This window comes from Pteropus medius, unplaced genomic scaffold (genome assembly GCF_902729225.1).
Source record: "Pteropus medius unplaced genomic scaffold, Ma_sr-lr_union100, whole genome shotgun sequence".
NCBI lineage: Eukaryota > Metazoa > Chordata > Mammalia > Chiroptera > Pteropodidae > Pteropus > Pteropus medius.
Window position 1 is genome coordinate 1,135,242 of NW_024355327.1, and position 27,037 is coordinate 1,162,278.

Sequence of the window (27,037 nt, forward strand, 5' to 3'; positions counted from 1 at the left end):
TTTTGAAATTTATTGCCTATTTAGATCAAATGTAAACATTCAGTGTTAAAGCTGGAAACATTACTTTTTGCCTCTCATTTGATAATGTGAAGATTACCAAGGCCCAGTATATAGGACAGCTTGCTCAGAATAATAGAAACTCTAAGCAGATGGCTTTGGTTTGGTACCTTTGGTTTTGTATCCAGAAAATTTGAAGTGAAAGGAATTCTTCATACTTTTTAGCTGTCTGTGAGCATGGCCATCTTTTGGTGAGGAGATAGGCATAGTCCCTCCTTCCAAAGATAAGAAATTAGGGTAAGCTAATGAAAATTAGGCAGAGAGCCTCAAAAATTAGCATATTAACTGCTTCTCATTTTACAATAATAGTTTAAATGTCCGTTATGTAATTTAGATGTGCACAGAATCTTTATCTAAAACAGGCAGATGTTCTGGTCAGTATCTTAGCAGAATGGTGGAAGCAAGTGTGAGTGATTCCTCGATGAGCTCTGGTGGCTTTAGTTAATGTATGTGGGGTCAGTGCTACAGACTGGGCGAAATAGGTATAATGTAAGCTAGATTCAAGAAAACTTTAATTTGATCTTAGTCTTGGTGTCCTTGTTTAATTGAGTGTGCTTTTTAAAATTCAAACACTGATAAAGGGAGTTTTAACCAATGCTTCATTAAGTTAGTGTTGGAAGCCAGGATTTTGATTGTTTTCTAAAATATGAAAATACAAGCCCATACTTCCTAATGATATCATATGTGTTTTCCTATGCCTAAAGTTGATTTGCTACTTATCTCAGTTGTAGCTCAAGTTTGATTTTTCAAATTTTCCAATCAGGACCTATATCTCTGAGAGAAAAGGTAAAATGAACAGGAACATTATATTAGAACTCTCTTCTTGTTCTGGAGGAAAGTAATTAATATTTACTTAGAGGAAGATAATAAGAATATTTTTACTAACAAATGTTATTTATTATGTAATATACATTGTGAAAAAATGTTTTTTTCCCCCTAATATTTGTTAACACTGTTCGTACTCTCTCTTAGAAATTCTAAGCCATTAGATATCAAGTTGTTCAATCCTTAAGCCACCATGTAAATCCTCTGTATAGCAGGAAGTGTGGGATACATGAGTTAGAACTGAAAAGGGACTATAGACTTTTTTCATTTGTAGTCTTTAAAATTACTCAGGAAAACATTTACAGTTTTATGTTTTACATAAAATATTGACCCAAAGTTCCTATCTTGATTTTATGTCCAACTCTTTTACCTGGACTTTCTTTAGATTTTTTGACCTATTGGACTTGAATGAGAGACTTCAGTATCTGTGACCAACAAAACAATCATCATATATGGAATATTAAAGGTTCTGTTGGAGAAAATAAATAGAAAATTTTTTTCTAGACTCTTTACACAATAGGTACTTGCTGTGATTTTAACAAACACATTGAAAAGTCCGAGATAACTTGTCCTTTCTGTTTATGTAAAACCTTCATGGTATTTATTTGTTCTAGAGCAGAGATCTCGAACCCCTGAGCCACGGACTGATACCAGTCTGTGGCCTGTTAGGAACTGGGCTGCACAGCAGGTGGTGAATGGCGGGCCAGCGAATGAAGCGTCATCTATATTTGCAGCAGATCCCCTGCACTAGCATCACCGCCTCAGCTCCACTTCAGATCATCAGGCATTAGATTCTCGTAGGAGCACTGGTTCCTTGTACCAAAAAGGTTGGAGATCACTGTCTAGAGCATATCGTTTAGCTGGAGAGCTGCTGGAGTATAGGACTTGGACTTCTTTTTTTATTTTAATGAATACTAGATAACATGGGTCTACAGAGATTCTATTTAGTCTTAAATGCTGGGTTAGTCATATTGCTTATTAAACTATTGAAATATTTCTGCCGTAAATAGCTGTTGCCTTGAGTTCCCAGGAGTGCCTCCTACCCTGTCATTCTAACTGCCCTGGGCTCTCTCCCAGGTCTCTCAAACCTTCCTGTGATGTAGTACCATAGAATTAACCCCAACCCTGAAGTTCTAGAGGGCCTCTGAGAACCCACTGCAGCAACACTGTTAGCTTCTAGGTGCCTTACCCTTGATTAAATCTTGCCTCTAAAGGAACAGTATTATGATGATTGTCGGTTGAATAAGTATAAGGTTACTTGGAATTAAATACAAGGAAAAAGTATTTTTAAATCTTGCCATGAGGTTTCCTAAGCTGTATAATCTAAAGTAAATAACAAATCACAGCAAACATGAGTTAGGTCTAGGACAGAGCTACAATACCTAAAGCCGTGCCAGAAACATACCAGGGACTCAATAAATAATTCGATGGACTGAGCATCTCAAATACTATCCTTTAGCTCAGTCATAGGAACTAAGGGATTGTTCAGCAAGGCCCCCCACTGTTGTGATTTCCTGATTAACAAAGTTCATATATAAATCAAAGGAAACTGGCACTTCTCTTTATGCTTCGAGTAGCTCTGGGACCTTGTCAGAGTTCTTTGTAGCCTTTTCTTCTTTCACAGGACATTTGTATTTGGACTATAGAATGTTGGCTTCACAGAAGGTCTTGTAAATAACAAAAGAGAACCTCTAATCATTTGATATTTTTAACAGGCTTTTAGAAAGTCCACCCAGATTCCCTTTGCTTTGATTGGAGAAATAGATTCTCTGGGTAACAAACTTGAACTCTGTCACCTGGTTATATTTTTGAGCTAGCAGAAAAAGGGAAATGGAAATAGGAAAAAAGATTGCTGTATAAATGTCTCAACATTAAAGATTCCATCTCTGACTTATCAGACAATGAACTAAACTCAGGACTCACTATTTTATAGTATAAAATATGATGGCGAAATGTTTTAAATTTACAGTAGGCCTCTTTCTGTTAGCAAGTTTGAGATAGCCAGGTGCCAGGGAAAACCCTAAGCATGAAGTAATCGAGAAATGAGTTCAAGATAGTTTATTTATAGCCTGCAGAAGTATATAACTATACCTATTAATTGCTACACTTCAAATTTGCATTTTCTTAAAGACATCTTGGGAGAATGTGACATGGGAGGTAAGACTTCCAAGAGTTTTATGGCAGAACTTGAACTTCTTTAAACTGTTGCTTTCATGGGTGGATCCCTACTTGGATAACATTTCCATCTTTGATGTTTCTGACTCTGAGCAGTAATTAAACTTAAAAAAAAAGCTGTGAAATTTCAGGAGCCAGAAAGAATTGGTTTATCATTCTACTTTAAAGTAGCTTCTGTAACTTGCTCAGAATCTTCTCTCTGCTCATGCCTACCTTCATGGAACTCTTACATTTTTGTCCCCAAGTGCTGGGTATGGTGTTAGTGATGGAAGTATAGTCGAGTGGTTTGACTTGCATCTTGTATCTTCTTAGCCCTTTACTAGCTGGGTATCCTTGGTGAACTCATCAAACTTTTCTACGCTGTGTTATGAGGATTCAATGAAGTAGAATCGGATGATTAGCTACGGGTCTGGCGCACATAGTTCTTAGCAAATATTAACTCTTATTTTTCATATACTTGGTGTTTATAGTGAACCAATTTGCTTGTGATGAAATTATTTAATTAGAAATCAGTTGACACTGTCTAAATCAGTCACTCCCAACCTGCCTGCAAAATTGACAGTGTGTAATCTCATTTAGTGACATCTTTCTCTGAAAAAGCAATGGGACAGTAGTTTTAATTAAAGCACATTTAGATAAATGTTTTTGAAAAGTTGTAGTAGCTTAAAAAAACTGGCAATAGTAATGTTTTTTAAAAACCAGATTTAGACTTAAGATATTGACGAGACTCTTAGAAATTGAATAGAGGTGTTAGAAATTCTAACATTTCTCGGATAGTTAATATTGTTAATTTTGTCGTTGTTAATTTTTAGATATTTTACAAGATATATAATGCTGCTTATTTTTTAGGTGGTTTTAAAAAGATTTTGGAAGTCTTTTCTTTTTATAGAGTTACATATAGAAATATGTTAAGTTGAAATTATATGATGACTGTTGAGATACAGAATGGTGTTTCTCGCCATTTTCAGAAGGAAAGGAGAATGGGAGGAGGATGGAGGAGGTAAAAGGGGTCAAATACAAGATGACAGAAGGAGACTAGACCAGGTGGGGTGCACATAATAAAGTATACAGATATAAAGTTGTCCACCTGAAATTTATATAATGTTATTAACCAGTGTTACTCCAATAAATTTAAAAATTGTATACCTATGATTTATTTCCAAGTAATATGGGATTGAGGAGTGGATTAGAGTAAAATTGACCATGACACAAGATTGACTATTTTGGATAAGTTGTAAGTATATCCAGATTTATTTTACTAGTCTATCCATTTCTGTATATGCTTGAAATTCACCACAATAATAATAGAAAAAAAAAAAAAAGCTAGGTCAGAGAACCTCGAAATCCAGTGATTATTACTAGTAATGGTGAACATATTTGTCACAAGCTCTGTGCCAGCTATAACTGGGTACGAGGGCTGATTACATGACTATATTGGCTGATGGTTCATAGGGGTAGGAAGAGGGCAATAAATGAGAGAATTCCTCTCTATTATCATTAAGTTGATCCCAAATACATGATTAAATCAAAATTTCTTGGTGAAAGTATATCCACTGGAAGATAAAGTATGCGTTCTAAGATATCTTTTTTTGGAGAGGAGTGTTTCTACTTTATTTATCAAAAGTACATTTTTCAGCATGAAATGGTTTATATTTTAAGTTGTTAGGATTTACTAGCATCCAGAATATTACCTTAAATAATTAATGGAGGAGACATCCGAGCCTGCCCCTCTCTGACCTATAGATCTTCAGTCATCAGTGAAAGAACTGACTGTGCACATGCTTTCTTTGCCAACCCTGTCAAGCCCATTTGGAGATAGCCTAAATTTGCTGATGGATCCTAAACTGACTAAATGAAGTTTGATGTTATCTTTGGGGGAATTGTTCAAGGGATTATGGTTGTTTGTAGTGCATGGGAAATATATGCTTTTTATGATCCGTTCAACTCTTAACTCTTTGTAATCCTCTATTTTATAATTAGATTATGCTTCATAAAGGTAAAATACATCTAATATATGGCATGATCTTTCTTCCTCTCTTTAATTAAAAAACAAAACAATGAAAGTTCCTATCGGAAATTCCAGCATCAAGTCACTTATTTTTGTTTACATATACTCACATTTTAAGTACTCTAGAATTATTTACTATATCTTCTATCATACTTGGGAAACTGTACCTTTTTTTAAGTTCCTATTAGAGTTGATGGCATATATCAGTTCGTAGATATAGGCACTGGAAAGAGGACACTCTTTAATGAGTGCACAGAGACTGTTCTTGTCAGGTTGTGCTACTTCAAATTGGCCAATCAAGTCTTAGATTAAAGATTAATGATAGGAACACTGTTCTCTGGAATAGCTCTATCTTTAGCTCTGAGATAAACTTTTAATGTTTTTTCTGGGAGCTCACTGCTGTTACTGATCCTAGTTTTAGGGTCTGTATATGAAAAGGTGAGAGATCTGTTGGTTTCTCATTTTTCAGAGAATTTCAAGACCTTTGATTCTAGGAACTTATCTATTTCAAATATTTATTTACTCCCTAGCCCAGATTTTCAATGCCTCCAGACCACTGCATCTTAAATTAACTGGTGTTATGATCTTCTCCTATAGGCTTTGTATCTGAATAAAATATTGGCAAATGCTTTTGAGCACTGTTGCATAGCACAGTAACTGTGATGTCAGTTAAGGAACAAAGTCATATTTCCTTTCTTCCTTAGAGAATCAATAATGTGGTCATACTTGCAGAGACAGGCACCTCTGAACCATGGGCAGGCAGTACATTATTTTCAAATCTCTTTCCTCCCAAAGGTCCCTCAAGTCTAGTCCTCTTTGACAGTTTCATCATGAATGTTCTACGGTTTTGCTGTCCTGGGCAACCTTAGAAAAGTTCTATGGAAAACAATATAATTAATGCAGTGTCTTTTACTGGATCCTGTCTGTTATTCCCAAAGCAATAGTTATATTGCATTTCATTTAAACAGGACACTCCGTGGTATGTGGCTCAGACTTGATATGTGGTGTGATTATACTCTCTGTGTCATTGGGAATTTTGAGCATGCCTTGTGAATAATTTCTCTCTCCCTCAGTATACTCTGTTGTTTCTTTTATTTGTTCATTCAGTTATTAATATATAAAAAATGGAGTGCCTGTTTTATGTAAAAAACATTTTGTAAGGCAAATGAAGGAACATACCATAGAGAAGGGGAAAAGGCTACATGCAATGCCTGTAGCATCGTTCCTGGCACATTAACGATGGTAACTTTAATGGCATTCTTGTTGCTGCTGCTGCTTTTGTAGCTGTCATCGTCATCGTTGTGATCATTATGATGATGATCATCATCATTCTTCCAACATTTTTGCCAGATATTATTCTTTGTTTATATAGAGTACGCTTTCTTTGCCACCAGAAGCTCTAAGAAATGAAGGGATCATAGTTTGGTAACTAGTTTGGAGGTAACAACATTATATCAAAGCATAATATGTTTTCGGTAAATGAAGTTCATTCCAATTTGTTCTTTCCCTTACCCTCGAATTTGTTGACTAAGATTCTCTGATATATCAATCAGGACAGGACCCAGATCATTTCACCTGACTGTTGTGAAGGGCGCTGGCCCTGCTGTCAGACTGCCTGGGGTCAATTCCTAGTTTCCACTCTTGATGACTATGTGACCTTAACTCTGTCTCATTTCTTTATCTCTAAATGAGGATCGTGAAACTAATGCTTATTGGAAGAATTTCATATGATAGTGAAATAAGCAGTTTACCCAGCACCTGGCACACTGTGAGCAATCAGTATTTCAGTGCCATATTTTTTATTGTTCTAATCGTTATTATCACTATTACTTTTGTATCTGTTATTATTTCTACAGTAAAGACCAAGTTCCCTCCTATTACTCAACTGACAACCTCCATGCTTCTGTATGTTATGCATTTTCTACTTTCTGAAGTAAGCAGACAGAACTCTGACCAGATGAGGATAATTCATCTTTCATTCATAACATGAAAGGAGTGGAAGAATGCTGCTCCCTACTCTTATTGGAGAAGTTTGAGTGAAATCATAATAGGTTTTAGAATGATCGTTAAATCAGACTCTGAGCCTCCTGCCTACCAAGATAAAAATGTTTAATATATCCTCTACTTGATTCCTAAAACACACATCTATGTTCTAAATATGTTTATATCTGCATCCCTATAATGACTGCTATAGATATAAAATTTTAGTTGACCTTCCGGCATAAAATCCACTTATCAGAATGGTAATGCGTGATACTTTGCGAGAGTTCCAGAATGCGAAAGTTTATATGTAGTATTTTAACAATCAGGCTACCCTCTTCGTGCTGTGCAGAGATCTACAGTCATTACCACATAATGTGTTTAGTGTGATGCCTGGCAAGAGAGTACACATTCAAAATGCAAAAGCTAATAATAATTGTATCAAAGAAGATTTATTAGAGGACCTAACTCTTAGAAATCCAAAGATGAGCATAAACACTGCACTTCCCTCTCTGCATCTCTCTTCAAAGAAAAGCAATGATGACAGGAAAGAAATGAAATATCTTCTAATTCTCTTAGTAGGCTTCGTTTTCTGCAACAGCGATTTTTCTGGTTTTGTTGTTGTTGTTCTTGTTATGTTTGAGGTCATGTGTAAAACATTCTAACCAATGAAATTGCATTCAAAGAACTGACAAAAAAAATACGAAATACATTCTAAAATCCTCAAGCAGTTAAAATAGTTTCTCTCCATTTATGGGTTAAAGACAGACTTTCTTTTAAACTAAATGTTGCTTAATTTCATTGGGAAGAAAACAAAATGATTGAATATGCTATCATAATAAGTGATTTCCTTAAAAACCCTGAGCTATATATGTACAGTTTTGTTTATGGTAATGTTATTTTTTACTCATGCCCCATGTTCTTGGAAAACAGAATTAGATAAAGAAAGGAATCCCCTACCGTTTGTGTTCAGGAAAAAGGCTTGCAAAGAACCACTCTTGCCATATGGCCTGGATAAGACTAATGGATGGATGCCCCTCTAGTGTAGCAGTGGCAAAGCCAGACACAGACCTTTCACATTCTCCTTTGTTTTTGCCTGAACCGTTCATACTCTCTGAACAAATAATTGCTAACTTAAATTGACCAAACTTTACTCAGGCTTCTCTCCTTCTCTGAGGCCCATGAACTTTGGCCTACCCTTGAGCCATTGGAATTCAGAACAGCCTCTCCTGAAAGCCCCCTTCCCAAATTGGCAGACCTCAGGGAAAAACTTTCCCTGATCAGTTTTCCAGTCATGCCACTTGTTGATCCCACTTACCTACAATTGGTTCTTTCTAGATTTGTTTGCTTCCCCCTAGAAAAGACAATTCCTATCTGCCTGACTTTTGAAGCATTTTTGGATCTCATGGTCAGAACTCTCTCCCTATTGCAATAGTCTCCCCTTCCTATTATAAGTCCTCCTCCCCTTATCCCAATCATCTTTTCAAATAAAGTCTGTCTTTACCTAAGTCTGTTTTTATTTGACATTGACATTCCCCTCTACGGCCTGCGATTGGGGTTTGGTTTTAGTGTTTAAAGCATCTTCATACTAATAGTACTAGAAACTTTCTACGTTCCGGGGTCTATTCATGGTACTTTTGACACATTGGTTCTCTTTTTCTGTTTCCTACAAAGGGAACATTTTTATTTCTATCTTTCTCCCAGGAACAATGAAGTTCAGGGATATTGAGTCACTTTGCAAATGATGCGCACCCCTAAATGAAAGACTTGGCGTTTGAAGACTAGTGTGGCTGCCTTCACAGTTCTGTTTTTCTACCACCTCTGCTCTATTGACTCTGAGGTTCCGGTTACTAGGGGAAACAGTAATGGTGATGATAGCTCTATTGTTTAGTGAATTGTATGCTAGTTCTTGCGCTAAGTGCTTTGTATGTGTTTTCTCATGTAATACTGACAATAAAGCTGGGAATTTGATCCCATTTGTATGCCCATTTTGTTTACACCAGAGGACCATGAGGTTTGGGCAGGTGAATTAATTGGGCCATGCCCAGGAAGTTGGTTAAGTGTCTAAGTGTATATCTAAATGGCCACAAAACTTATATTTTCACCTGGTGATTTTCTAGAAACTGCCTGAGTTCCCGGGTGCAGCCCTCCAGTTCTTGCATTGCCTGATGCAGTTCTGAGCCTGCAAGTGCTCCTCCAACTCCAGTCAGCCCTTGGGCGCTTTGCTAGTAGAGGTTTCGGGTGTGGATGGAGTTTTGATTTCAAAGTAATAACCACAGTATTAAATCTGCCTTCTATTTATGTTGAGCTTAATGTTTATTTGTTGTTTCTCACATAAATAAATGATTGACTAGAACGATGATGCTTTTCAGACCCTATGGCATGTGTTATTTAAGCCAAGGAGGAAAATATTTAAGTAACTTAATGACTTAACTCCCCAGACCTTTAGTTTCCTTGTCTGTACAGTGGATATCACAAGACACCTAATTGATAGGAATGCTTATAAGTGTAAAGAGATGATAAATATAGAGTCCCCAGTGCCTGGTATATGATAATGCATCCTCAGTTGCTGCTGTTATTATTAGTTTTCATTTTTTCCCCACGTGCTTCGTTTGTATCAAAGAATTATAAATAAGTTTCCTCTTCTGACATGAGAAAATTTCTAGAAGTGGGAAGTGGCAGATACCTCAACTTGGCTTATCTTAACAGTCAGTTATGTTTGCCATTTAAATAATGCTATTTAAAAATTAGGATTATTTCTTGAGAGTAAACACATGTGAAACTGAGCCTCCTGTGCATTATTTTTACTGTTTTGAAGCTGTAGTTAATGAGTTTCTTAGCTAATTGTTAACATGTACAAAAAATGTAATATAAAAATGAATACTGTGGAATTTCTAGAACACTCCAAAACTACTCATTAATTTAACCCTATAAAATTGGTCTATAAGCACGACTGGTGTTTTTATTATATGTGAATAATAATGAAGCCCCTTTTGGGGATTCATTCATTCTCTACTGCTATATTATTCAGTTGATTTAGGATTCTGAGGCTTACTTTTTCACTAATTCTGAGTTTTTAAAATTATTATAATATGAACACATGTTTATTTTTCCCTGGATGGGAAAAAAAAAAGCTTAATGATGAAAATTATTTAGGCTTCCTATACCAGAGGAGAATGTTGCTTTGGCATTGGCGTGGTCAGGATTGACCCTCTCTGCCCTCTGTTGGCCTCATCTACTTCATCTCTTTTGATTGCTGGGTAAGCAGACATAGTCCCTGTCCTGGTTGTGTCACTGCTGTGTTAGGGAGAAAATGCATTTGAATTGATGGTCATGCCTTTTTCCAGTTCTGAGTGTAAGATTCTATAATTGTCTCTCAAAATAATGTCTCTGCCTTTGATATGTCTCCCAGTGTTGTTATCTACAATTCTCTATGGAGTTAGGTTTTCATGTGCAAGTGCCTCAAACTCAGTATTTCCAAAAGAAAATCTTTCCCGCCAAAACACCACATTTTCCATTTGTTCTGTTGGATACTGGCTTTTCCATGACCATTGTCACATTTTTTAAGCCTTGAAATATTCTTCTCCACTTTCCCATATTGTCTCTCCAGATCCTATTCTTTTGCTCTCAAGAGTGTCTCTCACATCCCCCTTTGCTATTTCCACTTATGTATCCCAAGTTCAAGATTCTCTCTCTCTCCCCTTCCCTCACCTCCAGAATATTTTAATAGGTTCCTAATTGATATCCCTGCCTCTAGCCCCCCTCAGCCCATTAGTTAATCTGGGAACAGTGCTGGTACAAATTAAGTGCTTTAATTATTGTTTGATTTGAATAGAATGTTATCAAAGAAATTGGCTATCTAAGTGGGGATGGAGTTTTCAGTGTTTGTGCATATTTCTGACCAGAACCTTGAGAACAGAGAAGTACCCGTTTCACGGGCATACACCTATTCGTTAAATTTTCTTTGCTTCATTTACTGTAACACTTTAGTTTGTAATCAACATAATAGCTTTAGCTTTTACAAACTTCTTTTTTTTTTTTAAGAAACGGATCAACTCTGGCACATGCATCTCATTAGTATTAAAAGTACTCAGTCTCTGTAAAATGAATATAATAAGAGACATTTCTATAATATAACACCAAAGGAGATAAATGTCGGGTTGTCAGAAAACTTAAATGAATAATGGTATTTGAGGCATTTATTTTTCTTGCAATTTGAGATATGATAATTACTGCTATTTAAAATTTTCCCCAAACTTAGCTTGCTTAGATGTCTTGGGGATTGGGGGCTTTTGGACACATAAGGCATTTTCCTATCCTGTCAGAAGTTCTTGAAGGATTATGAATATTTTTATATTCTCTATGAGAAAACAAAGGATGAAGAGTTGAAAGGCAGCGAAGACTAGACTGCTTTTAAAAGAGAACATTGTACAAAACTTTGCAGAATAAAAAGAGTGGGAATTTAGTTTGAAGAAATAAGTGAGCCCCAGAATGAATTGTTTAAAAGATGAAGTCGTACGATGCCATCTTAGTACAAAATTAGCTTTAATAAGTTAGTAAAAATACGATTAATACCAAATTAACCCCTTTATTTGAAATTTGACTCTGCTCATCTTCCATTTCAACAGTGAAAAATTCAATGGCATGGACTTAACCTGGAGGCTTTTTATTCACGTCAAGAATGCAGGGGAACCTGGAAAGATCTGTTTCTGTTCCTCGGGTCACGACTTTTTGAGTAAGAGATGAGAGGATCTTTAGTGGGCTCAGTTCTGCCATTGTGCTGGTTATTAAGAAGGTGGTTTTACTTCTCTTTACTTCTAGGCTTTTAAAGATGTAAAGATGTTGTGATAACACTCCTAAACTCTGCAGATAATGGACAAATGATATGTCTCTCCTGCAAAATAAGCTTCTGGTATCCCTCTTTGTAAAAACAGTCTTGCTAGAAGGGCCATGGATCCAACCAACGGTGGATAAGGTAAAGTTCTTAGGTAAAATTGCACTGACTTATGGTTAAACCAAACAAACAAACAAACAAACAGAAAAACCCTAAAAAACTGTTACCACCACCCTTTATTTTGCCAGGCCCTGTGCTGATTATTTAATGTTATCACAAAAGTGTAATGTAGATATTATTACCGTCTCCATTTTGCATGTGTGGACACTGAAGTCCGGAGGGGTTAAGTAAATTGTCTAAAGTGAGAGCCTCGACTGACTTGCGCCCGAGTTCTTTTGATTAAAGTCACGTCTACATTTAATGCCATCTCTTTGGACATACTATGACAACTTTGCAAGATTATTAGAATTCAGAATTTTATGCATTTTTTCACTGACAAATGATAGACTTGGTTAAGGTTTCCTTCTCTTCAAAGAGAAAGTAATGGAGGAAGGGATGAAGAGAGGGTGCAATCATGTGTATTTAACCACCATCAAAGGAGTTATAGTTTTAAGGACAGTAGTTTTGATTGAAAGACTGAGTTTCACAGAGTTCTACCCTTGGTTAGGGTTCAGTGGCTGGTCCAATGTGATTAAATCCTTATAAATGTGGTGAAATCCTTATAAACCAAAAAAAAAAATCAAACCTGACTCCCAAGAGATAATAAAAATGGGATTTTTTTTCTTCTCAACATTTACATCAAGAAACACCTAAATGCTTTTTAAGTGTGAACAAATGTCCCACAGTATCAATAATGTGATATGATATCTGTCTTCTTCTGCCACCTACAAACAAAGAAAAGATTTCGAAGACAGAAGCATCATTTTAAACTTTTCTATCCACAAAGTTACCCTTACATGCTAAGGTCTAAGAAGCTAATGTGTTGTCCCACATGATGAAACTCGGGTAGAATTAGCTAGAGTGGTTACTTCCTCAGTGAGGCTCAGTGCACAGGTGGTCAGTCAATGGCAGGCTATGAAGACATGGTGGGGGACATAGGAAATGATCCAGAAAAGGATCATCGTTGGTCTGTCTGCGGGGGAAGACTGTGCTGGGTCAGTCCTCATGTGGTCAGAAGATTCTCACTGTGTGTGCTGATACAGCCAGGGAGTTCTTTTGAAACAAATATATGGCCAAGTGACCTCCCAGCACTGACTTCCCGTTAGTTTTAGGATAAATACAAAATCCCTTACAGTAGCTGGTGGGGCCCTACCCATCATGGCTCTGATGTGCCTTTCTTCCTGCCATCTACTGTCCCTCATGCTCTCCACTCTCCCCACGCTCTCTGTCCCGAAGGGCTGAATTTTAGTCCTCCATGCTCACTATGCCCTTTCCTCCCATGGGTCCTTCGGGGATGCTTTTACCTTTGGCCAGATGCTCTCCCCTCTCTTCACACAGTTCCTCCAGTTCTCAGCTCAAATGTCATTTCAGCAGTCTAGGTCAAATCTCCAAGAGATTACAGACTCTTAGCATCACATGCCTTTCCTTTGAGGACTTCTCTCAGCCACATTTGCATTTGGTGATAATATATGAGAGAAGAGATAGGCTATTATGGTTGGGAGTCTGGAAACTCAAGCCATGCAAATGAACCTCAAACCAAACTGGGCCCCTTAGCAAGTCCTGTGACCTCTTTGTGCCTCTTCTATAAAATGGAGATGTCAGAGCACCTCATTCTTTGAGGTATGGTAAGGATTAAGTGAGGGGATAGTAGAATGGTGCCCGATGCATAGAAAAGGCCCATTATGTGGTAGCTCTTTTTATTATTTGATTAATGACCATCCTTCCATTGACTGTGAACTCCAGGTAAAGAGGGATTGCTGACTCCTGACTACGAGTGTAGTTTAAGAGTGTCCCCCTGCTTCTGGCACAGTGCCTAGCCCTTCATTGGCATCCATTCAGTGTAGACCACCACTATGTTAGGCAAACTGTAAACGCTTCAACCTCTGTCTGAATCAGTGTTTGAGTCAGTAATAGGATTCAGAAGTGTGCTCGTGGCACAGAGATGTTGGTAGTTCTTATCTGGCAGTCAGGGTACTTACTCTCTATAAGGTGGCCCTTAGTTTTGGGCCTTTAGGTACAAGAACTGTCTCAGCAAATGGGGCATCCTACCCAGGATCCTGACCCTAATGCAGGGACGAGTCTTGTCTTGCATGTGTGTCCTACTTCCACTAAACTAGAGAGTTTCGGATTTTTTAGACTTCACATTCCCTTTTTTATCACTCATAATCTTATATGGAAGCTCAGTTTATCAAATAGGTTCAAAGTAGAGGTCTCTTGTTAGGTCTTGTCTGGGGTCTCTCATTCTTGGCCTGCCCCTGACTGCCGCTGAACACCTTTGCCCTAAATAAAGCGATGGTCTCTTTTCTAAGATTGTCAGGTGAGAAACTAACGTTGAATGCTTAATGAGCAAATGTGGAAGTGAAAAGGAAAAAGTCTCTAACCCTTTTATCTCAAATGAGGATTAATTTGAAGTGGTCATGCTGTGTAGAGCTGAACATTTCTTATAGTGCTGGAGAGAAGATCCCACTATGACATAACATGCTTTTTAAGGCTGTTATAGATCTGCCACCTTTCATCTTAAAGAAAGGAGATGTTAAATATAATGAAGAGAATGAAGTTGCAATCCATCTTAGTAGTTGCTAGATTTCATTTAGCAGAATGACTCAGTATGGTAACATCTCCAGGGACTGCTGGGGAGTCTTTCTATGTATATTTACATGTATTTACATCTCTCTGAGAGCAATCCCAAGAGTCATGTTTGTTTAAGAATGTTGAATAATATAGTCCAGGTCTTGAGTAGAAACTTTCTACCAATCTAAGATTAGAAATGGTAGAACTGGATTTTTAAAAATCTATTTTTTAATCAAAAGGATAATCATAATCAAGACTCCCTATTGAATAACATTGAATACCAGGCAATTCAATGCAATAATCAGACCTTTTCGGGTGCTTCCAGAAGTAGTTCAAGTAAAGATCTCATTTTTTCAGTGTGAAGAAAAAGTTATTATTTGATTACACAGGGGAAAATGGGGAAGAGTAGTTTTGTTTTTTCCCTTAATATCGAGGGAATTTTCTTAAGAAAAGGTTGTGTGTCAAGATTGTTATGTATATTCTTTTTGTAATTTTTAAACTTAATCCAAACATATGTTTTCTTTAATTAGTGTCCTAAGTTTGGGATTGATGACTAAGGATCCCTTAAATTCTTATCTATTTAAATTAATTGACTTCTTCCAACATGAATATTTTTCTGAACGAGGAAACAAAAAATATTTAGCCGATATAGGCCATCTGGCTTTAAAATGTGAGACTTCTAGCCTGCATCTATTTTAGAGTGACTATAGGATCAGAATTCCAATGAATCCAAAACCGTAGATTCGCAATTTAAACTTTAATGCTTTGGGGATTGTAAATCACAGCACATATGGGGTGATACATGTTTTGGGAGAAATGGATCCTCCTGGCTCACATGTAAAATTAAAGCTGTCTGTAGTCTGTGTTTATTGAATGTATTTATTTTAGCAAGGTCTAAATAAACAGTCCCTAGATTTTTAATCTTATTATTGGGATATTTAAAACTTATATATAAAAAAAAAGCCTATTTGTCAAATCACGCATTATAAATGTTCAATAATGTCCTCAACTTATAAAGTTTCTCAAGAAAAGTAATGGCTCTACTTATTGTTTCTTCATAGTTCTTTTTTAAAAATCCAGTAAACAACAACAACAACAAAAGTCTTATTTTTCTTGGAAAGAAGCTGTGATTCTTGTGGTTAGTCTAAAGACATGAATCTCCTTTCCCTTAGATCTTGCATTTTAACAAGACAGATATTTAGACAAAGATTTTCATAATTAGAGCAGCCAAGAAACTTTGCCTTATTTTAATGTTTCTCAAAATGTGTCCTGACCAGGTTTATTCCACAAAGGATGAGGAAAGTTCGTGACAGGTTTAGTTAGTATACCTGTTAAAAGGAGGACTTCTCAGTCTTCAGGTGTGATATTCTGAACCTTCAAAATGAGGGATGTGAGGAGTAAGGCTATAATTGGCAGTGTTTCCCAAAGTAATTGACTCTGGAATATTGTAGGATTTTTGTTCTGCTGATTGCAACTCAGGAGAATTTGTATGGTTGGCACATGTAGCCTTTTAATAGAGATTTTTCTGGGTCTACAGCATTAGATTCTTCCATCTGCATTTTAACATTTCTGAAATTAGGATGCAGTTTACGATCATCACATTGGTGTTTTCTTTCTTGAATTCTAGAAAATATATTAGTGAATTGATGGTGCCTTGGTATTAAGTAAATTATTAAGTAATGCAATTTTTAATCCTAATGTATGCATGATGTTCAGACTAATCCACATGAAGTATGGTATTAAGTGTAAAGAATTGAATGAGAGGAAAAAACTACTCTGTTTTGTGGAAAATTTTTTACTCTACAATGAACTTTGTTTTCTAGAACTTCTGGAGTCTGGTTGAAAAATAATTATACTTTTGGGTAGCTTCCTATGATTCTGTACCAATATTAAGTGCTTTACATACATGCATATGTGGTAGGTGTCATTAACCCCATTTTAAAAGTGAGGAACATTGAGACACAGAGAGATTCAATAATTTATCTACCTTACTAGCTGTTGGAGAGTGAGATTTTAACCCCAGGTAGCCTGACTTTCACAATCTACTCATTTAAGTTAACTGGACATTGTTATTTATTTTGTTCCTGTGTACTTTCTTCCACCTTTGCATTATGACATATGCCAATGATTCCTTGAACTGGGTCATTGCTAGAATCACATTGGGAGCTTTTGGAAACTATAGCTTCCTGGGCCCAGTCCTCAAGAGATACTTAATCGATAGCTCTAGGGGAGGCTTGGGAAGCTGTTTCGAAAATTTCTTTTAAAATAAAAAGTCCAGGTGATTTCGATGAAGCTAGATTTGGGAATCACTAATAAACACATTATAATAACTGCTTTTCTTTCCACCAAAGATTAAAGAGTAATAAAATGCAGCCTAGCCGCTAAAGCATGAAGAACATAGTTGAATGCAGTGTGACCCTGAAGACCAGTAGTGCCCCTCAGAGTATCAGAATGCTGATTTCCTACATCAGTTATTGGCAGGAGGTGACAGTCAGGGTGTGTCGACAAAGCAGATATGCACAAACCTGCTCAGTACCTTTATTGGAAATGTGTAAGGGTGACTTTATGCTTCCTGATCCATATGGTCCTCTTGCTGTATTAAAAACCCTCTTTTATGAATAATGTCAATGTAAACTGTCACAGATGGACAGGGGTAAGATGTCAACACACATGACCTTTCAGACTTCAGCACTGATGGCAGTAAAAAAGGCAGCCCCTCTAATCGGCCTGCAAATAGTTGCAGCTTCCTTGATCTGGGCTAATCAAAGGAACAAGCCCAGAGAGGTTTAAAGGATTCCATGCTGCTGCTGCTGCCATTAATTTAATTTGCTTCAGTACAGTGAATTATGGGGAAGTCGAATTAATGCTGAAATCTTTGGGGCAAGAGCCTAAATAGGTTAGTTCACATTTAGTGTTGTCTTTAAGAAGGGACATAGAGTTCCCTAAAGTGTGACTTTGCAGAACCGACAGTTTTGTCTAAAGTCAGCCTGTCAAGGAAGTAACAATTCATTTGTGGGCTTGGGAAGTGAGCAAGGGTGAGTGTGACAGAGTGGGTGTGAAATTAATATTATTTTTTTTCTTCAGCAAAGACTTGAGGGCAGTCCTAATTTGAGGTACCAAAAGTTCTGTAACCATGTTTCCCGAGTTACACAATAAGTAAAAAACATACCCTTTTAAATATTTATACTTATAAATATTTAAATGCAACTCTGTGTATTTTGTGTTGTACAAATCCAGCTGTGAGCCAACATCCAGGGGCATCTGATCAAATGTGAATTAATGGAGTCTGGAGGCTCTTTATATGCCAACTCTTTCTGCTAGTCTAGCTCACTGTGCATGGATTGGATATCTTTTGGTAGAATTGACTAGTTAAATTAATCAGTTCATTGCATGAGTCCAACCATTGTTGGACTCAGTTTATCTAATTGTTTATGGTATTTAATTGAAGCTGTGTTTGGTAAGTGAGTTTGTCTAATAATGGATTTTGATCTTTTAAAATAAAATGATTATTTTTTCTACTTTATGAATTTCCTTTCTCTGTTGCCAGCCTAATCCTGGCCCATCTATCCCTATTGACTAACTTTTTATTAAAATAATATTTCTCTAGTTGAATATGTGGCTGTTAGCACAAGTCAAACAGGGCACTCATTTGCAGGGCTCCTCATTTGCAGAAGCCAGTCATTTATTTTAGTTATTTCTCTCTTAGGTTGCACAATCTTGAGAGAAGGGCATCAAGTATATGACATTTCTCCCATACTAGTGAAATGACTCTCTTTAGGAATCATGATAATATTCATAAAATGTTTCATTATTAATTGAGCAAACATATGTTAAGTGCCCACTATGTGCCTGGTATTGTGCTAAACAAAAACATTATCTAATTTTCATATTTACAACAATCCTCTATTCATTCATAATTAGTTCAGTTAGTTGGTTATAGAGACTTGTTGTAGATAAGTTGCTTTATCCTGTTCTTTAAGGAAGGCTAGCCAGTCACCTTGTAAAAGTCCATGAGATGATTGCTGATCTAAAGCTCAATAATGAGGGGGTAAAAATAAGACCTTAGAGTCTAATAAGAAATGAGTGACCCTTGTTGTCTAGATCCTGACTCAAAATTGAGTTCAGTTTCTGGTTAAAAAGAGAGCCCTTTCTGATCTTCATGAAAACTCAACCTGATTGGGGTCATACCTGAAGTCTTCTTTAATATCTGTCTGCAATGGCTGAATAATTTGCTTTCCTTTTCCTTCCCTACCCATTCACCTCCTCACGTCAATGTACCTCACTCACACCCACCTTACCTTAATTTGTATTTTGAGCATGAGTATTGTTTTTTTAAAAGAATAGAAGAAAAGAAAGAAAATAAAATATATTCTCAAGGTGTACATGCTATAACATAGTGGCTAAGGACATTGAGTTCAAAGTTGGGTTCAAATCACAGCTATAATATGTTTGAGCTAATGATACTTGGGTGAGAGTCTTAACCTTTCTGTGCCTCAGTTTCTTATCTGTAAAACTGACTAATAGAAGCATTTCCCTGGAAAGATTGTGGGCAATGAGATATGTATATAACAATCGTAGCACAGTGAATAGTACCTAGAAAGAGCTCAAGACCTGTGCATGAAATGGCAACTCTTTCTGGAAGATGAATTTGGGACTTAAAAATTAAATTAAGTTAAAAAATAATGACTTTTGGTGCTGTGGGATTTGCAAGCTCGAGGACTTGTGCTGCAAGAACAACAAACATGAGCCTGCTGATTTAATAGAACGTGCCCTTGATGAGGAGTGCTTCAGAATTTTAATTATTTGGAGGAGCTTCCCAGGGTAATAGAAGTTGCTTTATGGTTGTTTTTTCTTCATGTCAAACTGAAGGGATAATTGTAACAAATGAGCGTTCCTTTGCCAAGATGTGACGCAGCGAATGAATTTATGGATGATGAGGATGATAATCATCATCATGGCTTGGGTTCTAGTTTGATCAGTAGCTACAGACTGCTTTCTTAAGATGACATAGTCATTTATATGAACACGACACCTTTTCTTGAAAGTTTTTCTTGAACAACATTCAGGTTATTTCCCCCCCCACCCCCGCCCCTCATAGATATTGGAGACATATTCCTTGGCATTCTCTCCCTTGCAGTTCTGTCTGTCTAAACTGAACCATTCAAGGAAGATTTATTGCTCTTTCTTGGTGCTCTTATTAGCATCCTTTACTTAGCTCATCACAGCACTTGTTATAATGCACAAAGTAATAATAATTATCATCCTTATAGCAGTTAATATTCATTGAGCCTATACTATGTGCCAGATATTATATTAAAAGCTTTGCATCATCATCTCATTAGTCCTCACAACAACTCTGTAAGGTAGGGACTCTCATTGCCCTCATTTTCCAGATGATGAAGAGGTTGAGTTAGAGAGCTGAAACAATTTAAAGTCACTAAATCTAGGATTTAAACCCTGAGTGTGGGACATGAGTTTATAGACAAGACCCAAAGACACCTCTTTGTTTTACTGTTCCCTGTTTGTTCACAGTCCCCTTGTTGGTCAGTAAGATCCTGTGACCTCTTGCACGTATCTGTCTCACATCCTAGCCTAGTGCCTGGCAGGTAGGAGGCATTGAAGCCTTGGAAAGTATGAAGGAATGAGTTCAGTCCCTCTGCAGAGTGGATGCTGAGAAAGTGGTACCTAGCCTTTAAGACTTTAAAGATCAAGTGAAAGAATTTTGATAGAACTATTTTAAAGTAAAGAACACTCCTCTGTGTCTATACAAAATTTAATATAGTGAAAGAATGGCAAAACCAGGTTAGAAGCATTCAGGGATGGAAATTCTGTAGGGCACTCGATTTAAAAAAAAGATCTGCTCTGACATATAATAATTAAACTGTTCACAACTGCGTATAATTGCATCATTAGGTACACAAGTCTGTTACTATAACTTGGATCTTAAAAGAGCAAAATGTCAAAATCTTTTAATTTTAACTTCTCCTAAAGGAAATTTTCAGTTTGTACTATGAACTTGTAAACTTTTGACACATCTTTACATTCTTTGCTGTTGCTGCAAATCATTCATGAAAACGGTAGAAATGACTCACCGCCCCTTTTTCATAATTTGGAGTCAGATCTTGAAATGAAGTTTAGATATATCTTTCGGTGTTCAAAGCAGCTATATTTGCATAATTTCAATGCACCTTGTTTTAAAAACTTTTACTTGAAGTTAATACTATGAGTAATATAACCTGTAAAAAATAACAATTTAATTTATTCAAGACCATTTTAATTAAAAATATGTGCTAACTCTTCAGGGACCAGGTGGAGATTTATACTTCCTGAAAATAGGGGTTGCTAAGCAAATAATGTAAATAAGATTTTGGAGAGAATATTTATCAACTTAAGAGAAGAAACTTTTCAAACAAGCTCTAACACTTTAGAACTACCACTGGCATTCAGAGGATTAATGTGTCAATTGCTAATCATTGTTTCAAATCAGTAAAACTGGTTACTCTAAATACCTTTATTTGGCCACATTTTGTTAGTCTCATACAAATTCTAATGTTCTTTGACTATAACAATGCTGCATGTCGAATCTTTCCTTAAAAATCAGTACTTACCACTTACTTGCCATCAGCTTAGGCATCTTGGGCACACAGTGAAGCCTTTCTCACCTTTCACATCTGTCAAATGGAATCTGGTAGGGTTTTCTGAGACTTAAATAAGATAAAGTAGATGCATCATTTGGCGTAATGGTCAGGAAATTGTTTGCTAATTAATAGTACAAATTAGTGCTTTTAAAAAAATCAAGTATGGCTGCTACTGCTGCAAATTTTCCTGCACTTTATCAAGTGTGGCTGCTACTGTTGCAGTCTAAATTCGCTTATGCAGTATCTAAAATGACACGTGGCTAGACCATTTCCCCCTTATATTTGGGCTTTTATGTGTAAGAAGTTTCTCGGAAGTATAGAAATAAAGTGTGATCTATTTAATGATTTCTCTCTGAGCAAAATAAACTTTTAGAAAATCACAACTCTTGGAACATCAATTGGATTTGCTCCACTGAATTGTGCCTAGGATTTGAGACTCAGGAAGCTTTTGAAATTTGGAACCAGGTGGTCCCTGCGTCCCATGTGGGCCTTACGTCAATACTGTTGTCTTCTTCACAGTAAGGCTTTGTTCCTTTGCCAAAGCTATGATTTTTCTCTCTCCCTACATTGCATAGAATTGGTTAAACCTTCTGGCCCTGGTAAAATGCCCTAATGCTACCTGTGGAGTTATGTGAAGTTTGAAATGCCTCCTGTTTCAGAGTCAGGCTTCTTTTCTTGATATTGCTTTCCTTGGTATTTAAATAAGAAATTTGAAATACCTTTTGGTTGTACTAGTTTATCTTTGTGCAAAGTTAGATTATACTGACTCATATTCTTTCTTGGAGTTGTGGCACTACATCTTCTGGAAATGAACACTGAAAAAAGTATGTGTGATGTGGTCTCATTAATTCCTTGCCATGTTTTTTTGGGGAAACTTATGACAGCTGAATATGTCAAAAATAAAATACACCAGACAATTAAGGAGATGATTTTATTCAGACCCTTGCAATAGGAGGAATGTGCATTAATGAGAAATGTCTCAGGGAAAAAGAAGAGTTGAGGTTTTATGAAACAAAGAGGTCATTGAGGAAGGTTGGGGGTTGGGTTTTCGAATATTCAAGGGCAGATTGGTCCTCCTGGTTTTGGGTGTTTCCTCAGCCCAAAATGGTAAGGATTTCTTGACCTTGGCTCTTTGCTGAGAGCACAGGGTTTATGTTAAGTTCAACATTGACAGATAGACAAAACTTTGTGAAAATATTTTTTAATAGTAATAAAAGCATATCATACTTTTAATTAATTGCTGTTTTACCAATATTTATTTCAAAACATTTCGGTATTGTGATTGCCTTCATACCTGGCTTAAGAACTCCTAGAAACAAGTTTTTATCACACTGTAAAAATGACAAGTATCCATTTTAACTCTAAACTATTGGAAGCAGTTAATTTGGAAGAAGTTTTATTCACTTATAAATCTCATTTAAATAGCCTATGTAGTCTCCTCCCAATAATAAGAGATTTTGATGTTTCTGTTATTACTAAAGGGAAACCAGCTTTTTCATTTTCTCTATTAATTCAGGTAAAGATTTGCATATTTTATGAAAAATTTCTTTTGAAACTAGTAGAGTTTTACGTTAGAAAGCTTTCTTCCATTATAAGAAATAAGCATTTTCTAACACCCCGCCCCACACACACACTGGCTCACCCGCCCTCTCCTCTGCCATTCATTTTCCTTTATCTTTCTAGTTTCCAAATATGGAGCGCCCTTATGTCCGTCCTGAGCCTTTTGCTTTTCTTTTACCTTCTCCCTGTACTGTCTTATCTAAATTGAATAGATCTGAATTGATTATGTCTTTGTGTATCTGCGATTCTTATGCTTTCTCCAAGCCAACAAATTTGAGGTTATTCCCACTGCTTAGTCCCACCAGTGTTACCAGTGTTGGGATTCTTGGGTTCCCCAGATAGAAATTGAGATGAAACCCCAGGAACATTTCCAGACAAGTTTTATTAAGCTTATGCTCCAGCACAAGGGTGGGGGGGCAGCACAGAGAGGAAGGTCCTCTCTATCGACTTAGGGGCTCGCTCTGCTGTGCTACTTTTACAGATGGGACAAAGCTGGCTTGCACAGAAAAGTGGGCACAGGCTTATTTTTTTTTTTTGAAAAAGGCAGGCTTGGGCTTTTGTAATCTTCCATTTTAGGGTCGGGCGACTTCCTTTCCCAGCGGCATCTGTTCGCGCCTGCGCTGTGGGGGCGAGATGGCAGACTGCCCATTACTGCCACCCGAGAAGGTTGTACAGTGGTCAGACTTTGATCAACTGCGCATGCAGAACAGTGGTTTCCACATCTGCAAAGAAGTAAGCATTAGAAGGGGTAATAATCAACTACTTTTGCATTTTTGCATAGGGAGTGGTGTGGTGGTGGCATTCCTGTGGTCAGCTTGTGGATGACCCACCTGGCCATCTGGCATCCCTTTGGACCTGGGCTCAAGTCCCTGTGCTGGCATAGCAGCGCCATGGAGCCTATTAATTTTCACTAGAGTTCCCTCTGAAAGTCTTGGGATGGGGACTACCCAGTTCATAAAGAGCCCCATATTGACTCGTGTCCCCCTCAACATCTCCACCACCTTCCCGCTGCAATCACGAACCCCATATCTAACCTCTCACTAGACTAGTTTCACTCAAATGTCTTCAGCTGCTTCTGAATATCCCTTATAACTTAAAATATTAAAAATCAAATTTATAATATTTAACACTAAACAAGCTCTCCTTTTTGATTCCCACCCTTTTTTGTATTAAGTGATTGATCTTTATGTAGCCTAGAAACTTGTGAAAGGGAATAAACCAGGTGCTTCATTTTCCAAAGCTAATAAATTACTTATTACTTGGAGGTAAAGGACTGGTTAGAATGAAAGCTTCTTAGCCCTTACGACAATTCACATGGCCCATGTGTAATATCCCCATAGAATGAACTTCCTGGCAAGACTTAGTACATATACACATTTCAAGTAGATATAAAGATTTCATAAACTATGTTCTTAGCAAAATGTGCTAGGAAGAATTACTGCTCCCAGGATGTCATTAATTTTATATTTAGCTCAGAATTTAAAGACAGCTAGGAAAGGCACATATCCATTATCCATAGTCACATTATTAAAGTTCAGGGAATATACAGCTAGACATTAAGATGATCAGCGAAGTCCAGGAGGCCATTAAAGCCATGTGACTTAAAACCTGACATCCAGAAACCTAGTTTCAGGTTGACTCTCTACCACTTACTACCTTGAGTAAATTACTAAACAACTCTGAGCCTTACTTTCCTCATCTATAAAATTGAGGATTATGACAGTATTTACCAAGAAGAGTTGTGCAGATGTAATATCCTCAGCATAGTGCATGTCACATACAGGTTATGCTCTTTTTTTCTTTTCTTCTTTTTTCTTTTCTTTTCTTTTTTTTCTTTTTCTTTTTTTTTTTTTTCGGCCATTGGTTGATACTATTTGATACTGTCCACCAAGCTAAAGTTGTTATTATTATTTGTTTGTTTTTAGGCCTAAGTAGTTTTTTTTTGTGGGGGGGACTCAATCTGAAAACTAGATAATTGTGAAAATCAGAGAGTTGGTTTAGGAAACATTCTATGTTCTGTTGTCTTTCCAAATCCCCATCATTCAGATGCCTGGGTATTCGCTCCCAATAATCACACCCACAAAGTGGGGCATGTTACAGAAGAGACTAGAGCCTTCTCAACAAAAACCTGCCATGTAGTCAGTCATAGTCCTAGAGGAATTTAAGTCAGCATAATCCTGTACCAAAGCCATTCACGCATTCTCCAGATACCTACATGGTGGTGGGCTCCTTACTCCTTAAGCTAGTCGTCCTAACAGGTCAATAATCTCAAAGAGCCTTTAACATTTATGATAACAAGAATTTGTTGCTCTTGTGCTTTCTTCTTTAGATTAATTCTCATGAATATTAGAAGACACAGTTGGAGATGATACATTTAATGGGAACACTTTAGTTATTTTCCCATCCCTCCTGTATACATCTTCATCCAGGGCACTATTTTATAAAGAAAGGCTTAAGTCAAATGGTGTTCCCATTTAAATCTCTATTGCTTTGCTTCAAGTGGGGTCAATTACTGGCAACCATGAGAATGATATTCTGTCAGCAGCATTCTCAACTTGTTCATTGATAAGCCTAAGGGTGCATGTCTTGTCATTTCTTTTTATTATTATATTAGATGAAACTCTTTCTTTGCCTACTATCCATCTATTATCAAATATTTATCTAGAGTGTCTGAAGTACTCCAAACTATAACATTGGTTTATACTTATTTGAAATTTAAGGCTGCTGACAAATTACAAAAATTGTTTGACATATCTGTCTTAAAGGAGATCACTGAACCAAAAGAATTAGTTGATGTCATGTTTGAAATGAAATCTACATTATCACATTTGTAGTCAATTCTTACCAAAATAATTTCTACATAGCTGATGTGAATTAAGTATTTAAATTTGAATTTAAGCCCCAAATTTCAGAATAAGAAACATTATTTCTTTGGGAAGTAGTTATAGTACTGTATTAGATTAACCTGGCAACTTCTGCCTCTGGTTAAATTGGAGTAGCTTTTGACAAGCCAATGCTTCCTGGAAAATAGTAGAAAAGCCAAATGTAAACAAAATCTGAAACATACCTAACTCGAAGACATCAAAGCGCTGCCAAGAAAACCAAGACTCCTAGAGTACAGGGAACTGTAGAGTGGTGAGCCAGTACTTTACAAGCTGCTTTTCCCTTCAGGAAACTTGACAATTTTTGGCTTGGGATGAAAAGCTGAGAAACCAGGCAAAATATTGTGTATAGGAGGCTAAGAAGGCAGAAGAATTTTGGCAGCCTCACAAGGCTAAAGACACAAACATTGCGTTTAGGGTTGTTAAAACAGCCAGGACTTGAAGGGCCAAGATCTCAGAGAGAATATAGATAATGGGTAATTAGCCTGATCATGGGCATTTTCTCCCCTTGAGGCATTTGCCTAATTCTTATGCTTTGCAGGGTGTGAGGATAGGAAGCAAAGGAGCAAATTGCTGGAAAAACAAAGCAGAGTTTTTGATAGTCTTATAGTGCTGAGGATAAAATGATTGGAGTTCAGCACCGATGAAGTGCAAGGGATATTGGTAAACATTGGTTTTCAAACTGTATCCAACTGTGAGCAAAAGAGGCTGACAGAATCTTTCAAAATTCCAGCCAAATGAGTCAGCTGCATCCTGAATTGGGTAAAGGTGACCTCTCCCATTTCAGGCTGCCTACCAGAGTAGGATGAATGAACCTTCTTTGGAGAAAGTGACCATCATCCAGTTTCTCAATAGTTTTTCATACATAGCATCTGTAATCCAACTTAAAATCACTAGACATGTAAAAAAATAGGACTAGGAGAAATAAACACAATAGGAACAGTCCCAAGGATGACCCAAATATTGATGTTCCCAGAATTGGACTTTGGAGCTAATTTGTAGCAGCTGTCTTTAGATAACGCTAGTACTCTCAAGTTCTCCATTGTCCCTACTATTCTCTCTTGCCTTACTCCTGGTGCAATCTGTGAAATTACATTACTTATGTTGTAGGCATTTGGGTTTGCAGTTGCTGCTTTAGAGCAAGGAATATGTTTGTTTTTTCTTAGATATTTGGTCTTCTAACCTTATGGCCATATGGATTTGCACACAAAAGGTACGGAAAATGTTATGAACAATCTGGCTTTCAGATGATTTTTATGCAATCATTTTTGAAGAGTGGCTATTATGGTCTTATGTTTTTCTCTTTGCTTAGGAGAATGACTAGAGGGTTACAGGGTGAATCTTGATA

At 36.9% G+C, this 27,037-nt stretch overlaps 1 protein-coding gene and 1 long non-coding RNA gene across 5 annotated transcripts in view; both read left to right on the forward strand.

The window, feature by feature from the left end:
• The window catches only part of FHIT (fragile histidine triad diadenosine triphosphatase), a 1,065,768-nt gene that overhangs the window by 399,509 nt on the left and 639,222 nt on the right, over window positions 1–27,037 (forward strand). The gene's annotated exons all lie outside the window — the stretch shown is intronic.
• Window positions 13,955–26,612, forward strand: LOC120599481 (uncharacterized). Its single transcript, XR_005651915.1, has 3 exons — window positions 13,955–13,969; window positions 15,913–15,915; window positions 25,895–26,612. It is a non-coding gene; the product is annotated as an uncharacterized LOC120599481 (long non-coding RNA).